Raw genomic sequence first — 20,798 nt, 5'->3', positions numbered from 1 at the left:
GGACTGTAGCCTACGGGACTCCTTCATCCATGGGATTTTCCAGGCAAGAATACTGGAGTGCGTTGCCATTTCCTTCTCCAGGGGAACTTCCCAACCCAGGGATCGAACCCAGGTCTCCCGCACTGTTGGCAGACGCTTTACCGTCTGAGCCACAATTCCTAGATATTTTATTCTTTTTGTTTTGGTAATAAATTGGATTGATTCCTTAATTTCTCTTTCTGATTTTTCACTGTTATTATATAAGAATGCAAGTGATTTATATGTATTGAGTTTGTATCCTGTGACTTTACTAAATTCACTAATTAGTTCTAGTAATTTTCTGATAGTACCTTTAGGGTTTTCTATGTATAGTTTGATGCCATCTGCAAATAGTGAGAGTTTTACTTCTTCCTTTCTAATCTAGATTCATTTTATTTATTTCTCTTCTATGATTGTTATAGCTAGGTAGGACTCCCAAAACTATGTTGAATAATAGTGATGAGAGTAGGCACCTTTGTCTTGCTCCTGGCCTTAGAGAGAATACTTTCAGCTTCTCACCATTGAGAATAATGTTTGTTGTGTGTGTGTGTGTGTGTTTTTTTTTAATGTGGCCTTTACTATGATAAGGTAGTTTCCTTCTATGCCCACTTGTTGAAGTGCTTTTATCATAAATTGGTGTTGTATTTTGTCAAAAAGTTTTTTGCATTTATTGAAATTATCATATTGTTTTTATCTTTCAATTTGTTAATATGGTGTATGACATTGATTGGTTTATATTTATTCAATAATCATTGCATCCCTAGGATAAACTGTCTTAATAATGGTGTATAAGCTTCTTAATGTGGTGTTGAATTCTTTTTGCTAGAATTTTGTTGAAAATTTTTGTATCTATGTTCATCAGTGATATTGGCCTGTAATTTTCTTTTTTGTGATGTATTTGTCTGGCTTTGGTATCAGGGTGTTTGTGGCCTTGTATAATTAGTCTGAAAGTATTCCTTCCTCTCCAATTTTTTGGAAGATTTTCAGAAGGATAGGCATTAGCACTTCTCCAAATGTTTGATAGAATTTACCTGTAAAGCCACAGGTAAAAAATTCCTGGGCTTTTGTTTTTTAGTAGCCTTTTGATCACAGTTTCAATTTCTATGTTTGTAATTGGCTTGTTCGTAATTTCTATTTCTTCCTGGTTCAGTCTTGGAAGGTTGAACTTTTCTAACAATCTGTCCGTTTACTCTAGGTTGTCCTTTTTATTAGCATATGTTGCTCATAATAGTCTGTTATTATCATTCGTATTTCTGCATTGTCTGTTGTAACCTCACCTTTTTCATTCCTAATTTCATTGATTTGATTTTCTCCCTATTTTATTGATGAATCTGGATAATGTTTTGTCAATTTTGTTTATCTTCTCAAAGGACCAGCTTTTAGTTTTATTAATTTTACTATTGTTTCCTTCTTTTTCATTGATTTCTGCTCTGATCTTTATGATTTCTTTCCTTCTACTAACCTTTTTTTTTTCCTTTTTACAGCTGCTTTAGGTGTAGAGTTAGGTTGTCTATTCAATGTTCTTTTGTTTCCTGAGGTAGGATTGTATTGCTATAAACTTCCCTCTTAGAACTGCTTTTGCTGCATCCCATAGGTTTTGGGTCATTGTGTTTTTGTTGCCTTTGTTTCTGGGAATGTTTTGATTTCCCTTCTTATTTCTTCAGTAACCTCTTCATTATTTAGAAATGTATTGTTTAATCTCTATGTGTTTGTGTTTTCTTGCAGGTTTTTTTTTTTTTTCTGTAATTGATATCTGGTCCCATAGCATTGTCGTCAGAGAAGATGCTTGATATGATTTCAATTTTCTTAAATTTACTGATGCTTGATTTGTGGCCCAAGATGTGGTCTATCCTGGAGAATGTTCTGTGTGCACTTGAGAAGAAAGTATATTGTTCTACATTTGGATGGAAATTCCTTAAGATATCAAATAGGTCCATTTGGTCTAATGTTTCATTTAAGGTTTGTATTTGCTTATTGTTTTCTGTTTTAATGATCTGACCATTGGTATAAGTGGGGTGTTGAATTCTCCTATTATTTTGTTACTGTTGCTTTTACCTTCTATGTCTGTTAGTGTTTGCCTTATATATTGAGGTGCACGTATATTGGGTACATAAATATTTAAAATTGTTTTGTCTTCTTGAATTTATCCTTTGATCATTATGTAGCATCATTCTTTATCTCTTGTAATACTCTTTATTTTAAAGTCTATTTTTTCTGAAATGAGTATTGCCACTCTAGCTTTCTTTGGATTTCTATTTGCATAGCATATCTTTTTCCATCCTTTCACTTTCAAACTGTATGTGTCTCTAGGTCTGAAGTGGGTCTCTTGTAGGCAGCATATATATGGGTCTTGATTTTGTATTCACTTAACCAGTCTGTATGTTTTGGTTGAAGCATGTAAACTAATGTTGGTTTACGTTTAAAGCAATTACTGATGTATAGGTTTCTATTGGCATTTTCTTAATTGTTTTGGATTTGTTTTTGTAGGTCTTTCCTTTCACTTGTGTTTGCTGCTTTTATAAGTTTGTTTAGTATTTGTTGTAAACCTGGTTTGATGGTGCTAAATTCTCTTATCTTTTGAATATCTCTAACACTTTGATTTCTGTCAATTTGGAATGAGATCCTTCCTTGGCAGAGTAATCTTGGTTATAGATTTTTTTTTTCCTTTCAGTACTTTAAATATATTGTATTCTCTCCTAGTCTGCAAGATTTCTGATGAAAGGTCTGCTGTTAGTCATATGGATTTTCCCTTGTATTTTACTTATTGCTTTTCTCTTGCTGCTTTTAATATTTTTTGTTTGTATTTAATCTCTGTTAGCTTGATTAGTATGTATCTCAAAATGTTGCTCCTTCAATTTATCCTGTATGGGACTCTCTTTGCTTTTTGGTCTTGATTGACTATTTTTTTCCCATGTTGGGGAAATTTTCAAGTATAGTTTCTTCAAAACATTTCTCAGTGCCTTTATTTTTCTCTTCTTCCTCTTGATCCCTATAACTCGAATGTTGGTGTGTTTAATATTATTGCAGATATCTCAGAGGCTATACACATTTCTTTTCATTCTTTCTCTTTTATTCTGCTCTTCAGCAGTTATTTCCACCATTCTATCTTCCAGTTCACTTATATGTTCTTCGGTTATTGTACTATTGGTTCTTTCTAAAGTATTTTTAATTTTGGTAATTGTGTTATTCATCTTTGTTTATTCTTTATTTCTTCTATGTCCTTGTTAATTTTATTAATTGTTTCTTGTATTTTCTCCCTTCTGTTGTCAATTGTTTCTTGTATTTTCTCCATTCTGTTGTCAAGGCTTTGAAACATCTTTACTATCATTATTCTTAATTCTTTTTCAAGTAGTTTGCTTATTTCCTCTTCATGTACTTGACTTTGTTCTTTCATTTTTTACATATCTCTCTGTCTTTTCATTATTTTTCCCTAACTTACTCCTTTTGAGGTCTCCTTTTCCCAACTTTTAGTGTTGATTCCATATTCCTTTTGGTTTTTGCCCTCATTTAGAAAGGTTGATTCAGTGGTTTGTGTTGACTTCTTGTTAGGGGTGACTTGTGCCTGTGTTCCAGTGGGAGGAGGTGAGTTTTTTTTTTTTTTCCTCTGATAGTCAAGGCTATGTGACGTAGTATATTTTGGAATGTCTGTGGGAATCCTTTCTGCTAATTATTTGTGTGTGTGTGTATGTGTGTGTGTGTGTGTGTGTGTGTGTTTCTCTTGCTTTTTTTTTTTTTTTTTGGGTAAAGTGTCCTGCAGTGGATGTCATTGGCAGTTGAGTGATATCAGGCTTTGTATACAGGTGTAGGCCTTCATGGAAATTCTCAGAAATTGATATCCACTGGAGTTAATAGTTCTCTGGCAATCTTGAATCCTGGACTCAACGCTCCCATATCAATGATTCAAACCTGATCTTTGGATGGGGAACTGAGACTCCATACATCATTTGTTATGGGGTTAATGTGATTCATGGGGTCACAAAGAGTCAGACACAACAGAGTGACTGAACTGAACTAAAATGGTTTAAAAGCAAACACATCAAGAGAAAAAAGCAAAATATATCATGAAATAAAAGACAAACCCAGATAAATGCTAAATACAAGATCAGGCAGGTAATTACAAAAATGATGGGACATATACACAACCCTACACAGTCACAAATATAACCAAAGTATTCCAAAGCATAGTTAACTAATACTCAATCCAGAAAACTGAGCTCAAGTAGAGTGCCAGCTGGGGAATATATAAAGAAAATAAAGAAAACATAACAATGTAACATACATGGTGGAATAAAGTAAGCATGAGGATAAAAAAAAACAGAGAAGGGAGAGAAAAGAGAAAGAAAGGGGTGGAAGAAAAGGTAAACAGAAAAAGAAAAGCAAAGATAAATAGACTATTGAAAAATATTTGTATATATTAAGGAATATCTATAGCAGGGAAAGAACAATAAGAAAAACATCAGAAGAGCAGAAAACCAAAATTTTTAAAAAATGACAAAGTAACCAACAAACATTAAAAAAAATTTAGCAAGAAAAAATGAGGAACAATCCACAGCCCCACAAAAGTCTAATATAAACTATATTGGGGGAATAAACAGTATGATTCAAAAGAACAAGGAAAAAAATTCTGAAGGTCATATTTCTTCTTAGTTTTGGAGTCTGCCTCTGTGGATAGGGTCTGATTAGTGTCCTGTGACTGTTTCCTGGTTGAAGGGATTTGTTCCTGTGTTCTCGCTGATGGAGCTGGATCTTGTCTCTCTGAAAGGCAGTACAGTGTCAGTAGTAAGTTTTGGATTGTCTGTGGGCTCAGCCATGAAATGAAAAGATGCTTGCTCCTTGGAAGAAAAGCTATGACTAACTTAGTGTATTAAAATGAAGAGAAATTACTTTGCCAGCAAAGATCTGTATAGTCAAAGCTATGGGTTTTACAATTGTCATGTATGGATGTGAGATTCGGACCATTAAGAAAGCTGAGCATCAAAGAATTGAGGATTTTGAACTGTGGTGTTAGAGGAGACTCTTGAGAGTTCCTTGGAGTGAAAGGAGATCAAGCCAGTCTAATCCTAAAGCAAATCAGTCCTGAATATTCATTGGAAGAACTAATGCTGAAGCTGAAGTTCCAATAATTTGGCCACCTGGAGCAAAGAGATGGCTCATTTTTAAAAGACCCTGATGGTGGGAAAGATTAAAGGCAGGAGGAGAATGGGATGACAGAGGATGAGGTGGTTGGATGGCATCACTGACTGAATGGACATGAGTTTGAGAAAACTCCAGGAGACAGTGAGTGGCAGGGAAGCCATCCAGGACTGACTCTGTGACTGAACAGTAACAACAATGGGTTCCATATGACTTTGGGCATCCCTCTCAGTTTTGGCAGTGTTAGATACATCTATTTCCCCAGTCGCATCAAAGTGGCCCTCTCAGCACATCTTCACTGCTGCCAGCCCCCTACTTTTCCCTGGAACCTTTGCAGGAGCTTCAGTCCCCTGGTCCTTCCCTGTGCTGCAGGACAAAGCTTGCTAGATGGAGGCTTCTGTGGTGCTTTTCTTAACTCCCTGACCCTGCCCTCTCCTTCGTGAAGACTCATGTTCACTTCTCTTGGCATCCCAGGCCTACCCTCTACACCATGGAGGCTTGTGTGTGCTTCTCTTGGAACTCTAGGCCTGCTCTCTTCACCTTGGAGGCTTGTGTGCACTTCTCTTGGCATCCCAGACCCTACTTATTTTTAACTAGAATCATGTTTTTAAGGTTCATCTATTTTATAACATATCTTACAATTTCATTCCTTTTATGGCTAATACTTCATTATAGATATACCACATTTTGTTTATTATTTCTTCTGTTTGTAGACATTTGGGTTTTATTCCCCCTTTTTGCTACTGGTGAAAATACTCCAGTGAACATTTACATACATATATCTGAATGCTTATTTTTAATTTTGGGGGGGAAGATACTTAAGGTGTGGAATTTCTCTGTCATGTGAGACTACCAAACTGTTTTTCATTGTATCTGTATAATTTTACATTCCCATCAGCAATGTACAATGAGTCCAATTTTTCTACATCCTTTTTAGCTATTGATGCTTTCCATTTTATTATAGCTAACCTAGAATGTACAAATTGGCAAGTCATGGTAGCTTTGATTTTCAGTTTTCTAAAGCTGATATTGTTGAGTATATTTTAATGGACTTTATTGACAATTTTTATATATTCTTTGGAGAAATGTCTGCTCATATTCTTTACACATTTTAAAATTATGTTGTTTGTCTTTTTGTTGCTGAGTTGCATATATTCTTTATATATTCTTGATGTTAAATCCTTATTAGATATAGGAATTGAAAATATTCTCTCCAGTTCTGTAGTCTTTCACTTTTTGATAATATTTTTTGATTCACATTCATTTTGATGAAGTCCACCTTATGTATTTTTCTGTTTCTTTTCTTTCTCATGCATTTGGCATCCAAGAATCCAGTACCATATTCAACTTGTGAAAGTTTACCCCATGTTATCTTCTAAGGATTTAATGTTTTTAGCTGTTATATTTAGGTTATTGAGTCACTTTGATTTAATGTTTGTGTATTGTGTAAGGTAGCTGGGCTGTGCTTAGTTACTCAGTCATATCTGACTCTGCACTTCTCTGTCCATGGGGATTCTCTAGGCAATGCTAGAGTCAGTTGCCATGTCCTCCTCCGGGGAATGTTCCCAACCCAGGGATCGAACATAGGTCTCCTGCATTGCAGGTGGATTCTTTACCATCTGAGCCACCAGGGAAGCCCAAGAATACTGGAGACAGTAGCCTATTCCTTCTCCAGGGAATCTTTCTGACACAGGAATTGAACTGGGGTCTCCTGCGTTGCAGACAATTTCATTACCAGCTGAGATACCAGGGAAGACCCATGTAAGGTAGGGATACAACTTAATTCTTTGGAACCATTTCTTGGAAAAAAAAAAAAAACACGGCTCTCCTTTCCTGATGAACTTGACACTGTTTTTGGAAACCAACTGATCATAGATTTATGTATTTACTTCTAGACTGTCAACTCTATTCCATTGGCCTACATCTATCTATATGCCACTAGCCTGCTAGTTTGATTACCACAATAGTTAAAGTTTTGAAATAAAGAAGTGCAAATTTTTCAGTTCATTCTTCTTTTTCAAGATTTTCTTGGTTACTATTGTACCCTTGTAATTTTACATAGTTCTAAGGATCTCTTTTTCCACTTCCTCAAAATAGGTATTTGGAATTTTGATAGAGTTTACATTTAATATGTAGATCACTTTGAGCTGCATTGGCATCTTAGTGTTATGTCTTCCAATCTGTGAACATGGAGAAAAGACAAAGAAGGACATTGCAAAGTAATAAAGGGATCAATCAACCAGGAAAATATAATACCTGTAATATATATAACCCAACATAAAAGCACTAAAATATACAAAGAAATATTAACAGACCTAAAAGGAGAAATTAACAGGAACACAAGAGTTGTAGGAGACATTGACATCCCACTTACATCAATGCATGCATCATCCAGACAGAAATCAATAAAGAAACATAATCCGTAAACAACACATTAGGGCAAATGAACTTGATGGATATATACAAAACACTCCATGTAAAAGCAATAGAATACCCATTCTTCTCAAGTACACATGGAACATTCTCTGGGATAGGTAACACATTAGCCTTTAAAACAAATCTCAATAAACTCAGGAAGGTTGAAAACACTAGGCATCTTTTCTGATCATAGTGATATGAAATTAAAAATCAATTACAAGAGGAAACTGGAAAAAATAACTGAAAAGTGAAGACAAAACAACATGCTAATGAACAACCAATGGATCAATGAAGAAATTAAAAGAGAAATTAAAAAATACATAGAAGCAAATGAAAGCAAAAATATTATATTTAAAAACCTATGGTATGCTGCAAAAGCAGGTCTACATAAGAGATTCATCCACCTCAGTTCAACAAACTCAAAATTCAGAATGAAGTAAGTCAGAAAGAGAAAAATAAATATCACATATTAATTCATGTATGTGGATCTAGAAAAATGGTCCCAGAAAACCTATTTGCAGGGCAGGAATAGAGACACAGATGTAAAGAATAGACATGCAGAAACAGCAAGGAAAGGAGAGGGTGGGATGAATGGAGAGAGTAGTGTTGAAATATCTATATTACAATGTGTAATATATATAGATAGTGAAAAGTTTCTATATAATACAGGGAGCTCAGTCTTGTGCTCTGTGATGACCTAGAGGTGTGAGATGGAGGTTCAAGAAGGAGTGGATATATGTGTACTTATGACTGATTCACATTGTTTTACAGCAGAAACCAACACAGCACTGTAAATTAATGATCTTCCAATTAAAAGTTTTTTTTTAAGGCAAATCCAAGAAGGAAGTTCATAGCAATATAGTCCTACCCCAAGGAACTAGAAAAATCTCAAATAAATAATCTAACCTTACACCTAAAGAGACTTAAAAAAGGAAAACAAATAAAGCCATAAGTTAGTAGAAGTAAGGAAATAATAAACATCAAAAAGGGAACCTATTAGCATGGATGATTTTCTATTTACTGAGGTCTTTAATTTTTTCAGTCATGTTTGATACTTTTCAATTTAAAAATCTTTCACTTCTTTGATTAAATTTGTATACAAGCAGCTCCTGCAGCTCAATTCCAGAAAAATAAACGACCCAATAAAATAATGGGCCAAAGAACTAAACAGAAATTTTTCCAAAGACATACAGATAGCTAACAAACACATGAAAAGATGTTCAACATCACTCACTATCAGAGAAATGCAAATCAAAACTACAATGAGGCACCATCTCACACCAGTCAGATTGGCTGCTATCAAAAAGTCTACAAACAATAAATGCTGAAGAGGGTGCAGAGAAAAGGGAACCCTCTTATACTGTTGGTGGGAAGGCAAACTAGTCCAGCCACTATGGAGAACAGTATGGAGAATCCTTAAAAATGAAATAGAACTGTCATATGACCCAGCAATCCCAATGCTTGGCATATACACCGAAGAAACCAGAATTGAAAGAGACACGTGTACCCCAATGTTCATTGCAGCATTGTTTACAATAGCTAGGACAAAACCTAAATGTCCATCAGCAGACGAATGGATAAGAAAGCTGTGGTACATATACACAATGCAATATTACTCAGCTGTTAAAAAGAATTCATTTGAATCAATTCTAATGAGCTGGATGAGACAGGAGTCTATTATCCAGAGTGAAGTAAGTCAGAAAGAAAAACACCGATACAGTATACTAAGACATATATATGGAATTTAGAAAGATGGTATCGATGACCCTATATGTGAGACAGCAAAAGAGACAGATGTAAAGAACAGTCTTTTGGACTCTGTGGGAGAAGGCGAGCATGAGATGATTTGAGAGAATAGCATTGAAACATGTATATTATCATATGTGAAACAGATCGCCAGCCCAGGTTCGATGCATGAGACAGGGTGCTCAGAGCTGGTGCACTGGGATGATACTGAGGGATGGGATAGGGAGGGAGATGAGAGAGGGTTTCAGGATGGGGAACACATGTATTCTGATGGCTGATTCATGTCAATGTATGGCAAAAACCACTACAATATTGTAAAGTAATTAGTCTCTGATTAAAATTAATTAATTAAAAATTTGTAGAAATTTGGTTCTTTTAGATATTATTGAAAATGTAATTTCTTAATTTCCTTTTCAAATTTTTCATTGCTGGTGAAATAAATCTGTTTTTTGAATGTTGATCATGAATCCTGTAACTTTCCTTAATTTTTAAAATTTCATTATGTAATTTTTTTCTGGATTCTTTAGATTTTTTATATATTGGATCATGTAATCTGATGATTACTTTTTTCCTTTTTTCCAATGTGGATGACTTTTACTTCTTCAGTCTAACGGCTCTGGCTAAAACTTCTGGTCATTTTTAAATGGAACATTCAACATAGGTGAAAGAAGTAAGAATCTGAGTAGGTGAATGTAGGCATCTTTGTTATATTCTGGATCCTAAGACAACAAACTTCAGTCTTTTGCCATTATGTGTAATGTCAGCTGTGGATTTTTCATAAATGGCATTTCAGGTGGCCCAGTGGTAAAGAATCTGCCTGCCAATGCAGTAGTAGCAAAAGACTAGGGTTTGATCCTTGGGTCAGGAAGATCCTGTGGAATAGGAAATGGCAAACCACTCCAGCATTCTTGCCTGGGAAATTTCATGGACAGAGGAGCCTGGAGGGCTGTGTCACAATAAGTTGGGACATTACTGAGTGCACACAGACAGACATGATATTAAAGTTGTTCTCTGCTATTCCTAGTTTTCTGAATGCTTCAATCATGAAAAGGTGTAGGATTTAGTCAAATGATCTGTCTAATTCAGTTGTGATGATCTACAGTTTTCCTCTGCATCCTGTTAATGTGGTGTATTATCAATGCATTGATTGATTTGCTTATGTTGAATCCCATTTGTTCATGATTGTTGTTGTTCAGTCACTAAGTCATAACTGGATTCTTTGTGACTCCATGGATTGCAGCATGCTAAGCATCTCTGTCCTTCACTATCTCCAGAAGTTTGCGCAAACTCATGTTTATTCATGATGCATATAATTTTACTATGCTTTCAGATTGTTTGCTAGCATTTTGTTAAGGGTTTTTGCATCTGTATGACTTTTTTTTCTGCAGTTTTATTGCTATGATATCTTTAGTACTTGATATAAGGGTAATGCTGGCTCCATAGAATGAGTTGGGAGTGTTCCCTCCTTTTCAACTTTTTGAAAGTTTGAGAAAGATTGGTATTAATTCTTAATTTTTATAGAATTAACCAGAGAAGCTATCTAAACCTTTGACTTTTCTTTGTTCAGAGGCTTTTGCCTACTGGTTCAAAATCTTCTCTAGTTATCATTCTTTTGATATTTCTATTTATTTTTGAGTCAGTTTAGATAATTTTCATGTTTCTAAAAATTACTTGATCTTATTTAGGTTATTTTGTTTGTTCAGTTGATCTTTGAATTACAAGGTCCACTAATGCAGGTTTTTTCTTTCAAGAAATAAATACTGTAGTTCTTTAAATCCGTGGATATGGAACTGCAGATGTAGAGGGTCAGCTGTAATATACATGGATATTCAACTGTGTGGAGGGGCAGCAGCCCTAACCCCTGAATTGTTTATGGATTAATTATATATAATTGTTATTATCTCTTTTTTCAGTAAATTTGTATGCTGTCCTCACTTCTGTTTCTGATTTAGTTGTCTTCTTTCATTCTTTATCAGCATAGCTAAATGTTTGTCAACTTTATTGATCCTTTCAAAGAATCAACTTTTAGTTTCATTTGTTCTCTATTGTTTTTTATTCCCTATTCTACTTATGTCCACTCTAATTCTGATTATTTTCTTCTGGTAGCTTTATGTTTAGTTTGCTCTTCTTTTTCTAGTTCTTAAAGATGTTATGTCAGATTATTGATTTGTAATATATTTTCTTTTGTTATAGGTATTTATGGACATAATTATTACTCTGATCATTGTCTTCACTATATCACTTAAATTTTCATATGTAGTGTTTTTTTTAATTTTTAATTTTTTTTTAAATTTTAAAATCTTTAATTCTTACATGCATTCCCAAACATGAACCCCCCTCCCACCTCCCTCCCCACAACATCTCTCTGGGTCATCCCCATGCACCAGCCCCAAGCAAGCTGCACCCTACGTCAGACATGGACTGGCGATTCAATTCTTACATGACAGTATACATGTTAGAATTCCCATTCTCCCAAATCATCCCACCCTCTCCCTCTCCCTCTGAGTCCAAAAGTCTGGTATACACATCTGTGTCTTTTTCCTGTCTTGCATACAGGGTCGTCATTGCCATCTTCCTAAATTCCATATATATGTGTTAGTATACTGTATTGGTGTTTTTCTTTCTGGCTTACTTCACTCTGTATAATTGGCTCCAGTTTCACCCATCTCATCAGAACTGATTCAAATGAATTCTTTTTAATGGCTGAGTAATACTCCATTGTGTATATGTACCACAGCTTTCTTATCCATTCATCTGCTGATGGACATCTAGGTTGTTTCCATGTCCTGGCTATTATAAACAGTGCTGCGATGAACATTGGGGTACATGTGTCTCTTTCAATTCTGGTTTCCTCGGTGTGTATGCCCAGAAGTGGGATTGCTGGGTCATAAGGTAGTTCTATTTGCAATTTTTTAAGGAATCTCCACACTGTTCTCCATAGTGGCTGTACTAGTTTGCATTCCCACCAACAGTGTAGGAGGGTTCCCTTTTCTCCACACCCTCTCCAGCATTTATTGCTTGCAGATTTTTGGATCGCAGACATTCTGACTGGTATGAAGTGGTACCTCATTGTGGTTTTGATTTGCATTTCTCTAATAATGAGTGATGTTGAGCATCTTTTCATGTGTTTGTTAGCCATCCGTATGTCTTCTTTGGAGAAATGTCTATTTAGTTCTTTGGCCCATTTTTTGATTGGGTCGTTTATTTTTCTGGAATTGAGCTGCAGAAGTTGCTTGTATATTTTTGAGATTAGTTGTTTGTCAGTTGTTTCATTTGCTATTATTTTCTCCCATTCAGAAGGCTGTCTTTTCACCTTGCTTATATTTTCCTTTGTTGTGCAGAAGCTTTTAATTTTAATTAGATCCCATTTGTTTATTTTTGCTTTTATTTCCAGAATTCTGGGAGGTGGATCATAGAGGATCCTGCTGTGATTTATGTCTGAGAGTGTTTTGCCTATGTTCTCCTCTAGGAGTTTTATAGTTTCTGATCTTACATTTAGATCTTTAATCCATTTTGAGTTTATTTTTGTGTACGGTGATAGAAAGTGATCTAGTTTCATTCTTTTACAAGTGGTTGACCAGTTTTCCCAGCACCACTTGTTAAAGAGATTGTCTTTACTCCATTGTATATTCTTGCCTCCTTTGTCAAAGATAAGGTGTCCATATGTGTGTGGATTTATCTCTGGGCTTTCTATTTTGTTCCATTGATCTATATGTCTGTCTTTGTGCCAGTACCATACTGTCTTGATGACTGTGGCTTTGTAGTAGAGCCTGAAGTCAGGCAAGTTGATTCCTCCAGTTCCATTCTTCTTTCTCAAGATTGCTTTGGCTATTCGAGGTTTTTTGTATTTCCATACAAATCTTGAAATTATTTGTTCTAGTTCTGTGAAAAATGCCGCTGGTAGCTTGATAGGGATTGCATTGAATTTGTAAATTGCTTTGGGTAGTATACTCATTTTCACTATATTGATTCTTCCGATCCATGAACATGGTATATTTCTCCATCTATTAGTGTCCTCTTTGATTTCTTTCATCAGTGTTTTATAGTTTTCTATATATAGGTCTTTAGTTTCTTTAGGTAGATATATTCCTAAGTATTTTATTCTTTTCATTGCAATGGTGAATTGAATTGTTTCCTTAATTTCTTTTTCTACTTTCTCATTATTCGTGTATAGGAATGCAAGGGATTTCTGTGTGTTGATTTTATATCCTGCAACTTTACTATATTCATTGATTAGCTCTAGTAATTTTCTGGTGGAGTCTTTAGGGTTTTCCATGTAGAGGATCATGTCATCTGCAAACAGTGAGAGTTTTACTTCTTCTTTTCCAATTTGGATTCCTTTTATTTCTTTTTCTGCTCTGATTGCTGTGGCCAAAACTTCCAGAACTATGTTGAATAGTAGCGGTGAAAGTGGACACCCTTGTCTTGTTCCTGACTTTAGGGGAAATGCTTTCAATTTTTCACCATTGAGGATAATGTTTGCTGTGGGTTTGTCATATATAGCTTTTATTATGTTGAGGTATGTTCCTTCTATTCCTGCTTTCTGGAGAGTTTTTATCATAAATGGATGTTGAATTTTGTCAAAGGCCTTCTCTGCATCTATTGAGATAATCATATGGTTTTTATTTTTCAATTTGTTAATGTGGTGAATTAGATTGATTGATTTGCGGATATTGAAGAATCCTTGCATCCCTGGGATAAAGCCCACTTGGTCATGGTGTATGATCTTTTTAATGTGTTGTTGGATTCTGATTGCTAGAATTTTGTTGAGGATTTTTGCATCTATGTTCATCAGTGATATTGGCCTGTAGTTTTCCTTTTTTGTGACATCTTTGTCAGGTTTTGGTATTAGGGTGATGGTGGCCTCATAGAATGAGTTTGGAAGTTTACCTTCCTCTGCAATTTTCTGGAAGAGTTTGAGGAGGATAGGTGTTAGCTCTTCTCGAAATTTTTGGTAGAAATCAGCTGTGAAGCCGTCTGGACCTGGGCTTTTGTTTGCTGGAAGATTTCTGATTACCATTTCAATTTCCGTGCTTGTGATGGGTCGGTTAAGATTTTCTATTTCTTCCTGGTTCAGTTTTGGAATATTGTACTTTTCTAAGAATTTGTCCATTTCTTCCACGTTGTCCATTTTATTGGCATACAACTGCTGATAGTAGTCTCTTATGATCCTTTGTATTTCTGTGTTGTCTGTTGTGATCTCTCCATTTTCATTTCTAATTTTATTGATTTGATTTTTCTCTCTCTGCTTCTTGATGAGTCTGGCTAATGGTTTGTCAATTTTATTTATTGTTTCAAAGAACCAGCTTTTGGCTTTGTTGATTTTTGCTATGGTCTCTTTTGTTTCTTTTGCATTTATTTCTGCCCTAATTTTTAAGATTTCTTTCCTTCTACTAACTCTGGGGTTCTCCAACTCTTCCTTTTCTAGTTGCTTTAGTTGCAGAGTTAGGTTATTTATTTGACTTTTTTCTTGTTTCTTGAGGTATGCCTGTATTGCTATGAACTTTCCTCTTAGCACTGCTTTTATAGTGTCCCACAGGTTTTGGGTTGTTGTGTTTTCATTTTCATTAGTTTCTATGCATATTTTGATTTCTTTTTTGATTTCTTCTGTGATTTGTTGGTTATTCAGAAGTGTGTTGTTCAACCTCCATGTGTTGGAATTTTTAATAGTTTTTCTCCTGTAATTGAGATCTAATCTTAATGCATTATGGTCAGAAAAGATGCTTGGAATGATTTCGATTTTTTTGAATTTATCAAGTTTAGATTTATGGCCCAGGATGTGATCTATCCTGGAGAAGGTTCCATGAGCACTTGAAAAAAAAGTGAAATTCATTGTTTTGGGGTGAAATGTCCTATAGATATCAATTAGGTCTAACTGATCTAATGTATCATTTAAAGTTAGCGTTTCTTTGTTAATTTTCTGTTTAGTTGATCTGTCCATAGGTGTGAGTGGGGTATTAAAGTCTCCCACTATTATTGTGTTATTGTTGATTTCCCCTTTCATACTTGTTAGCATTTGTCTTACATATTGCGGGGCTCCTATATTGGGGGCATATATATTTATAATTGTTATATCTTCTTCTTGGATTGTTCCTTTGATCATTATGTAGTGGCCTTCTTTGTCTCTTTTCACAGCCTTTGTTTTAAAGTCTATTTTATTGGATATGATTATTGCCACTCCTGCTTTCTTTTGGTCTCTATTTGTGTGGTATATCTTTTTCCAGCCCTTCACTTTCAGTCTGTATGTGTCCCTTGTTTTGCGGTGGGTCTCTTGTAAGCAGCATATAGAGGGGTCTTGTTTTTGTATCCATTCGGCCAGTCTTTGTCTTTTGGTTGGGGCGTTCAACCCATTTACGTTTAAGGTAATTATTGATAAGTATGATCCCGTTACCATTTACTTTATTGTTTTGGGTTCGAGTTTATACACCCTTTTCGTGTTTCCTGTCTAGAGAATATCCTTTAGAATTTGTTGGAGAGCTGGTTTGGTGGTGCTGAATTCTCTCAGCTTTTGCTTATCTGTAAAGCTTTTGATTTCTCCTTCGTATTTGAATGAGATCCTTGCTGGGTACAGTAATCTGGGCTGTAGGTTATTGTCTTTCATCACTTTAAGTATGTCTTGCCATTCCCTCCTGGCTTGAAGAGTTTCTATTGAAAGATCAGCTGTTATCCTAATGGGAATCCCCTTGTGTGTTATTTGTTGTTTTTCCCTTGCTGCTTTTAATATTTGTTCTTTGTGTTTGATCTTTGTTAATTTGATTAATATGTGTCTTGGGGTGTTTCGCCTTGGGTTTATCCTATTTGGAACTCTCTGTGTTTCTTGGACTTGGGTGATTATTTCCTTCCCCATTTTAGGGAAGTTTTCAACTATTATCTCCTCAAGGATTTTCTCATGATCTTTCTTTCTGTCTTCTTCTTCTGGGACTCCTATAATTCGAATGTTGGAGCGTTTCATATTGTCCTGGTGGTCTCTGAGATTGTCCTCATTTCTTTTAATTCGTTGTTCTTGTTTCCTCTCTGATTCATTTATTTCTACCATTCTATCTTCTATTTCACTAATCCTATCTTCTGCCTCCGTTATTCTACTAATTGTTGCCTCCAGAGTGTTTCTGATCTCATTTATTGCATTATTCATTATATTTTGACTCTTTTTTATTTCTTCTAGGTCCTTGTTAAACCTTTCTTGCATCTTCTCAATCCTTGTCTCTAGCCTATTTATCTGTGATTCCATTTTGATTTCAAGATTTTGGATCATTTTCACTATCAATATTTGGAATTCCTTCTCTGGTAGATTCCCTACTTCTTCCACTTTTGTTTGGTTTGGTGGGCAACTCTCCTGTTCCTTTACCTGCTGTGTATTCCTCTGTCTCTTCATCTTGGTTATATTGCTGCGTTTGGGGTGGCCTTTTTATATTCTGGGAATTTGTGGAGTTCTCTTTATTATGGAGCTTCCTCACTTTGGGTGGGGTTCTATCAGTGGCTTGTCAAGGTTTCCTGGTTAGGGAGGCTTGTGTTGGAGTTTTGGTGGGTGGAGCTGGGTTTCTTCTCTCTGGAGTGCAATGGAGCGACCCGTAATGGGTTACGAGACATCAAAGGTTTTGGGATAATTTTGAGCTGCCTGTATATTGAAGCTCAGGGGAGTGTTCCTGTGTTGCTGGAGAATTTGCGTGGTATGTCTTGTTTTGGAATTTGTTGGCCCTTGGGTGGAACTTGGTTTCGGTGTAGGTATGAAGGCATTAGATGGGCTCCTATTGCTTAATGTTCCCTGAATTCAAGAGTTCTCTAATGTTTTCAGGCTTTGGATTTAAGCCTCCTGCTTCTGGTTTTCAGTTTTATTTTTACAGTAGCCTCTAGACTTCACCATCTATACAGCACCGATGATAAAACATCTAGGTTAAAGATGAAAAGTTTCTCCACATTGAGGGACACTCAGAGAGGTTCACTGAGTTATAAGGAGAAGAGAAGATGGAGGGGGTAGTTAGAGGTAACTGGAATGAGATGCGGTGAGATCAAAAGAGAAGAGAGCAAGCTAGCCAGTAGTCACTTCCTTATGTGCGCTCTATAGTCTGGACCGCTCAGAGGTATTTACAGAGTTATACAGGGAAGAGGAGAGGGAGGAAGTAGACAGAGGTGACCAGGAGGATCAGAGAGAGGAATGAGTAGGAGAGAGACAAATCCTGCCAGTAACCTGTTCCTTAGGTGTTCTCCACCGTCTGGAACACACAGAGATTCACAGAGTTGGATAGAGGAGAGATGGGGGAGAAAAGAGACAGAGGCCACCTGGTGGAGAAAAAGGAGAGTCCAGAGGAGGAGAGAGTGGTCAAGCCAGTAATCTCGCTCTCAGGTAAACTGGGATAGTGAAGTTTGGGTTTTTAAATGTACAAAATTGACCACAAAAACCTAAGAGCAAAGATTAAAAATCTGTTTTTGAAGACAATGATCTGCTTTTCTGGTTGCCTGATGTCCTCTGCCAGCCTACAGAAGTTGTTTTGTGAAGTTTGCTCAGCGTTGAAATGTTCTTTTGAGGAATTTGTGAGGGAGAAAGTGGTCTTCCCGTCCTATTCCTCCGCCATCTTTCCCTCTCCCATATGTAGTGTTTTTATTTGTCTCCAAATATTTTGTAATTTCCCTTATGAGTCTTACTAGGATCTATTTCTTGTTTAAGAGTGTGTGGTTTAATTTCCATATATTTGTAAATTTTCTGGTTTTCTGTCTGTTGCTGATTACCATGTGCACCTGAGAAGACTGTGTACTCTGCTGTTGTTGGGTAGCATGTTCTTTATATGTCTGTTAGGTCTAATTGGTTTATATTTTTCTTCAAGTGCTCTCATTCTTTATATATCTTGTGTGTAGATGCCTCATCCATTATTAAAAGTAGAATATTGAAGTATCCGGCTATTATTGTTGAACTATCTCACCCTTCAATCTTGTCAGTGCTTTTTTTCATTTATTTTGGGGATCTGTTGTTCAGTGTGTGTGTGTGTGTATGTGTGTGTGTGTGTGTGTGTATGTGTATGTGTGTATATATACATAATACTTATGTCTTCTTGGTGAATTCAGCATTTTATCAATATATAATATCCTTCTTTGCCTTTTATAACAGCTTTTGACCTAAAAGTTCTTTTCATGTATTCTACCAATCTCTGCCTTTTCACAATAATATTTAATCTATTTGTATTTAAAGTAATTAATTATAAATAAGGGCTTACTTCTCCTATTTTGCTGCTTTTTTTGTATGTCCTAGAGATTTTCTATCATTTCCTTCATTATTAACTTCTTTTGTATTTACTTCTGTTTTCTTTCCTTCTCACTTCATTTTATAGATATAATGAGATATTTACGTTATGGTTATCATTTGAATTGTATATATCTTAAGGTTCAGTCAGTTCAGTCACTCAGTCGTGTCCGACTCTTTGTGACCCCATGAATCACAGCACGCCAGGCCTCCCTGTCCATCATCAACTCCCAGAGTTTACCCAAACTCATGTCCATTGAGTCGGTGATGCCATCAAGCCATCTCATCCTCTGTCGTCCCCTTCTCCCCCTGCCTTCAATCTTTCCCAGCATTAGGGTCTTTCGAAATGAGTCAGCTCTTCGCATTAGGTGGCCAAAGTATTGGATTTTCAGTTTTAGCATCATTTCTTCCAATGAACACCCAGGACTGATCTCCGTCAGAATGAACTGGTTGGATCTCCTTGCAGTCCAAGGGACTGTCAAATGTCTTCTCCAACACCACAGTTCAAAAGCATCAATTTTTCGGTGCTCAGCTTTCTTCACAGTCCAACTCTCACATCCAAGGTTAAGACAATCTAATTGGAATTAATACCAATTTAACTTCAATTGCAAATGTCAACCACTTCTCCATTGCTTAGTTTCCCTTTTATGATATTGATACCACAAACATCTTTATGCATTTCGTGTCCAGTAACTTAGGTTTCAAATAGATTTTATTATTGTATGCATTTGTCTATATTCAAGCTTATTGATTATTTCTTCTACCTGATCAAATCTGTTGTTAAACCACGTTGATGAATTCTTCACTCAGTTATTTTGCATTTCAGCTCCAGAATTTCTTTCTTCCCTTTTATAATTTCTATTTTTTTTAATATTCTTATTTTCTTACATATATACTTTTTTCTGATTTCTTTTAGTTTTTGTCAATATTTTCTTTTAACTTTTTGCATGCATTTAAGAAGACTGTTTGAAAGTCCTTAGTTAATAAATTGAATGTTTGGGTTTTCTCAGGGATGGTTTCTATAAATTTATTTTATTCCTTTGAGTGTACAATACTTATCTGTTTCTTTGAAAGCTTTATTATTTGTTTGCAGGAAAGTGGACATTTGGGTATCCTAATGTAGGTAATTTTGGAATCAAACTCTTCTTTACCAGGGTTTGCTATTTTTATTTTATTACTTAAGTCTGTTGTTATCTATTTGTACAGTGAATTTTTCAAATTATTTTTACTAGTGCTATATTCTTCTTCCTATGTTGCCATTGAAGTATATATTCATGTAGCTTGTGTTCACCTAGTGTTTTGACAGACTTCCTGAACACTAAGAGCTAAAAATAGAACAAAAAATCCACCTCTCCCCGATTCTTTGCAGATAGCTCTGTGCTGTGACTGTTCAACACACAGCTAGGTTTCCGCTAGAACAAGAGTACAACTCAAGGAGAAAACTTAAATGTATTCTCAGATTTTTTCAGAGAATCTGGCTTTTCCTGGGAATGCTTGTCACTTTCTAAATTCACCTGTGTACATGGGTAATTTGAATGTGTTAGTTCCTAAAGAAACTTTACTCAGATTTTCCATCCACATTCTAGATGGACTATTGTATGTCTCAAAAGTAATATTTTCCCCCAGGTGTTTGCAGTTTTTTTCTTCACATTTAAAATATTATTGAGCAATGCCTGCCACTTTTCCAGCCTGAATCAGTTCTAAGTTTTCAAATTGGAGATGAATAACTTCTATTAGTTCTTCAGGTAGACCCCATACATTTTAGAAGAGATATACAAAGCAGTTTACGATTAGAATCTGTTCTGTTCCCTCTGAAACTAGGAACCAGTATCCCATATTGGGAACACAGATTACTGTCTTTAGGTCTGCTGCTAAACTAAGGAAGCAGTGGGACAAATACATTAAAACTCACACATTTTTTTATAAGTTGAAAATTGCCTTTATATTTATTCAACATTTGTCGAGTTGTCTTAAACATTTAATTGCTTTCATAGTTCTGAAAATATTGGTTTTCACAATTTCTGCACATTTTAAATGCTTCTTTTGGAAGACAGAATCCTGAACCTGTCTGTTCTGACATTTTGCTTTGTATTGTTGTTGTTCAGTTGCTAAGATGTTTCTGACTCTTTACCACTCCATTAACTGTACAGGCCTAACTCCTCTACCTCTGCTGTCTCCTGGAGTTTACTCAAATTAATGTCCATTTAGTCAATAATGCTATCTAATCATATCATCCTCTGCCACCCCCTTC

Source organism: Capra hircus, unplaced genomic scaffold, assembly GCF_001704415.2.
Source record: "Capra hircus breed San Clemente unplaced genomic scaffold, ASM170441v1, whole genome shotgun sequence".
Lineage (NCBI taxonomy): Eukaryota > Metazoa > Chordata > Mammalia > Artiodactyla > Bovidae > Capra > Capra hircus.
Note: the sequence above shows the minus strand (reverse complement) of the source record.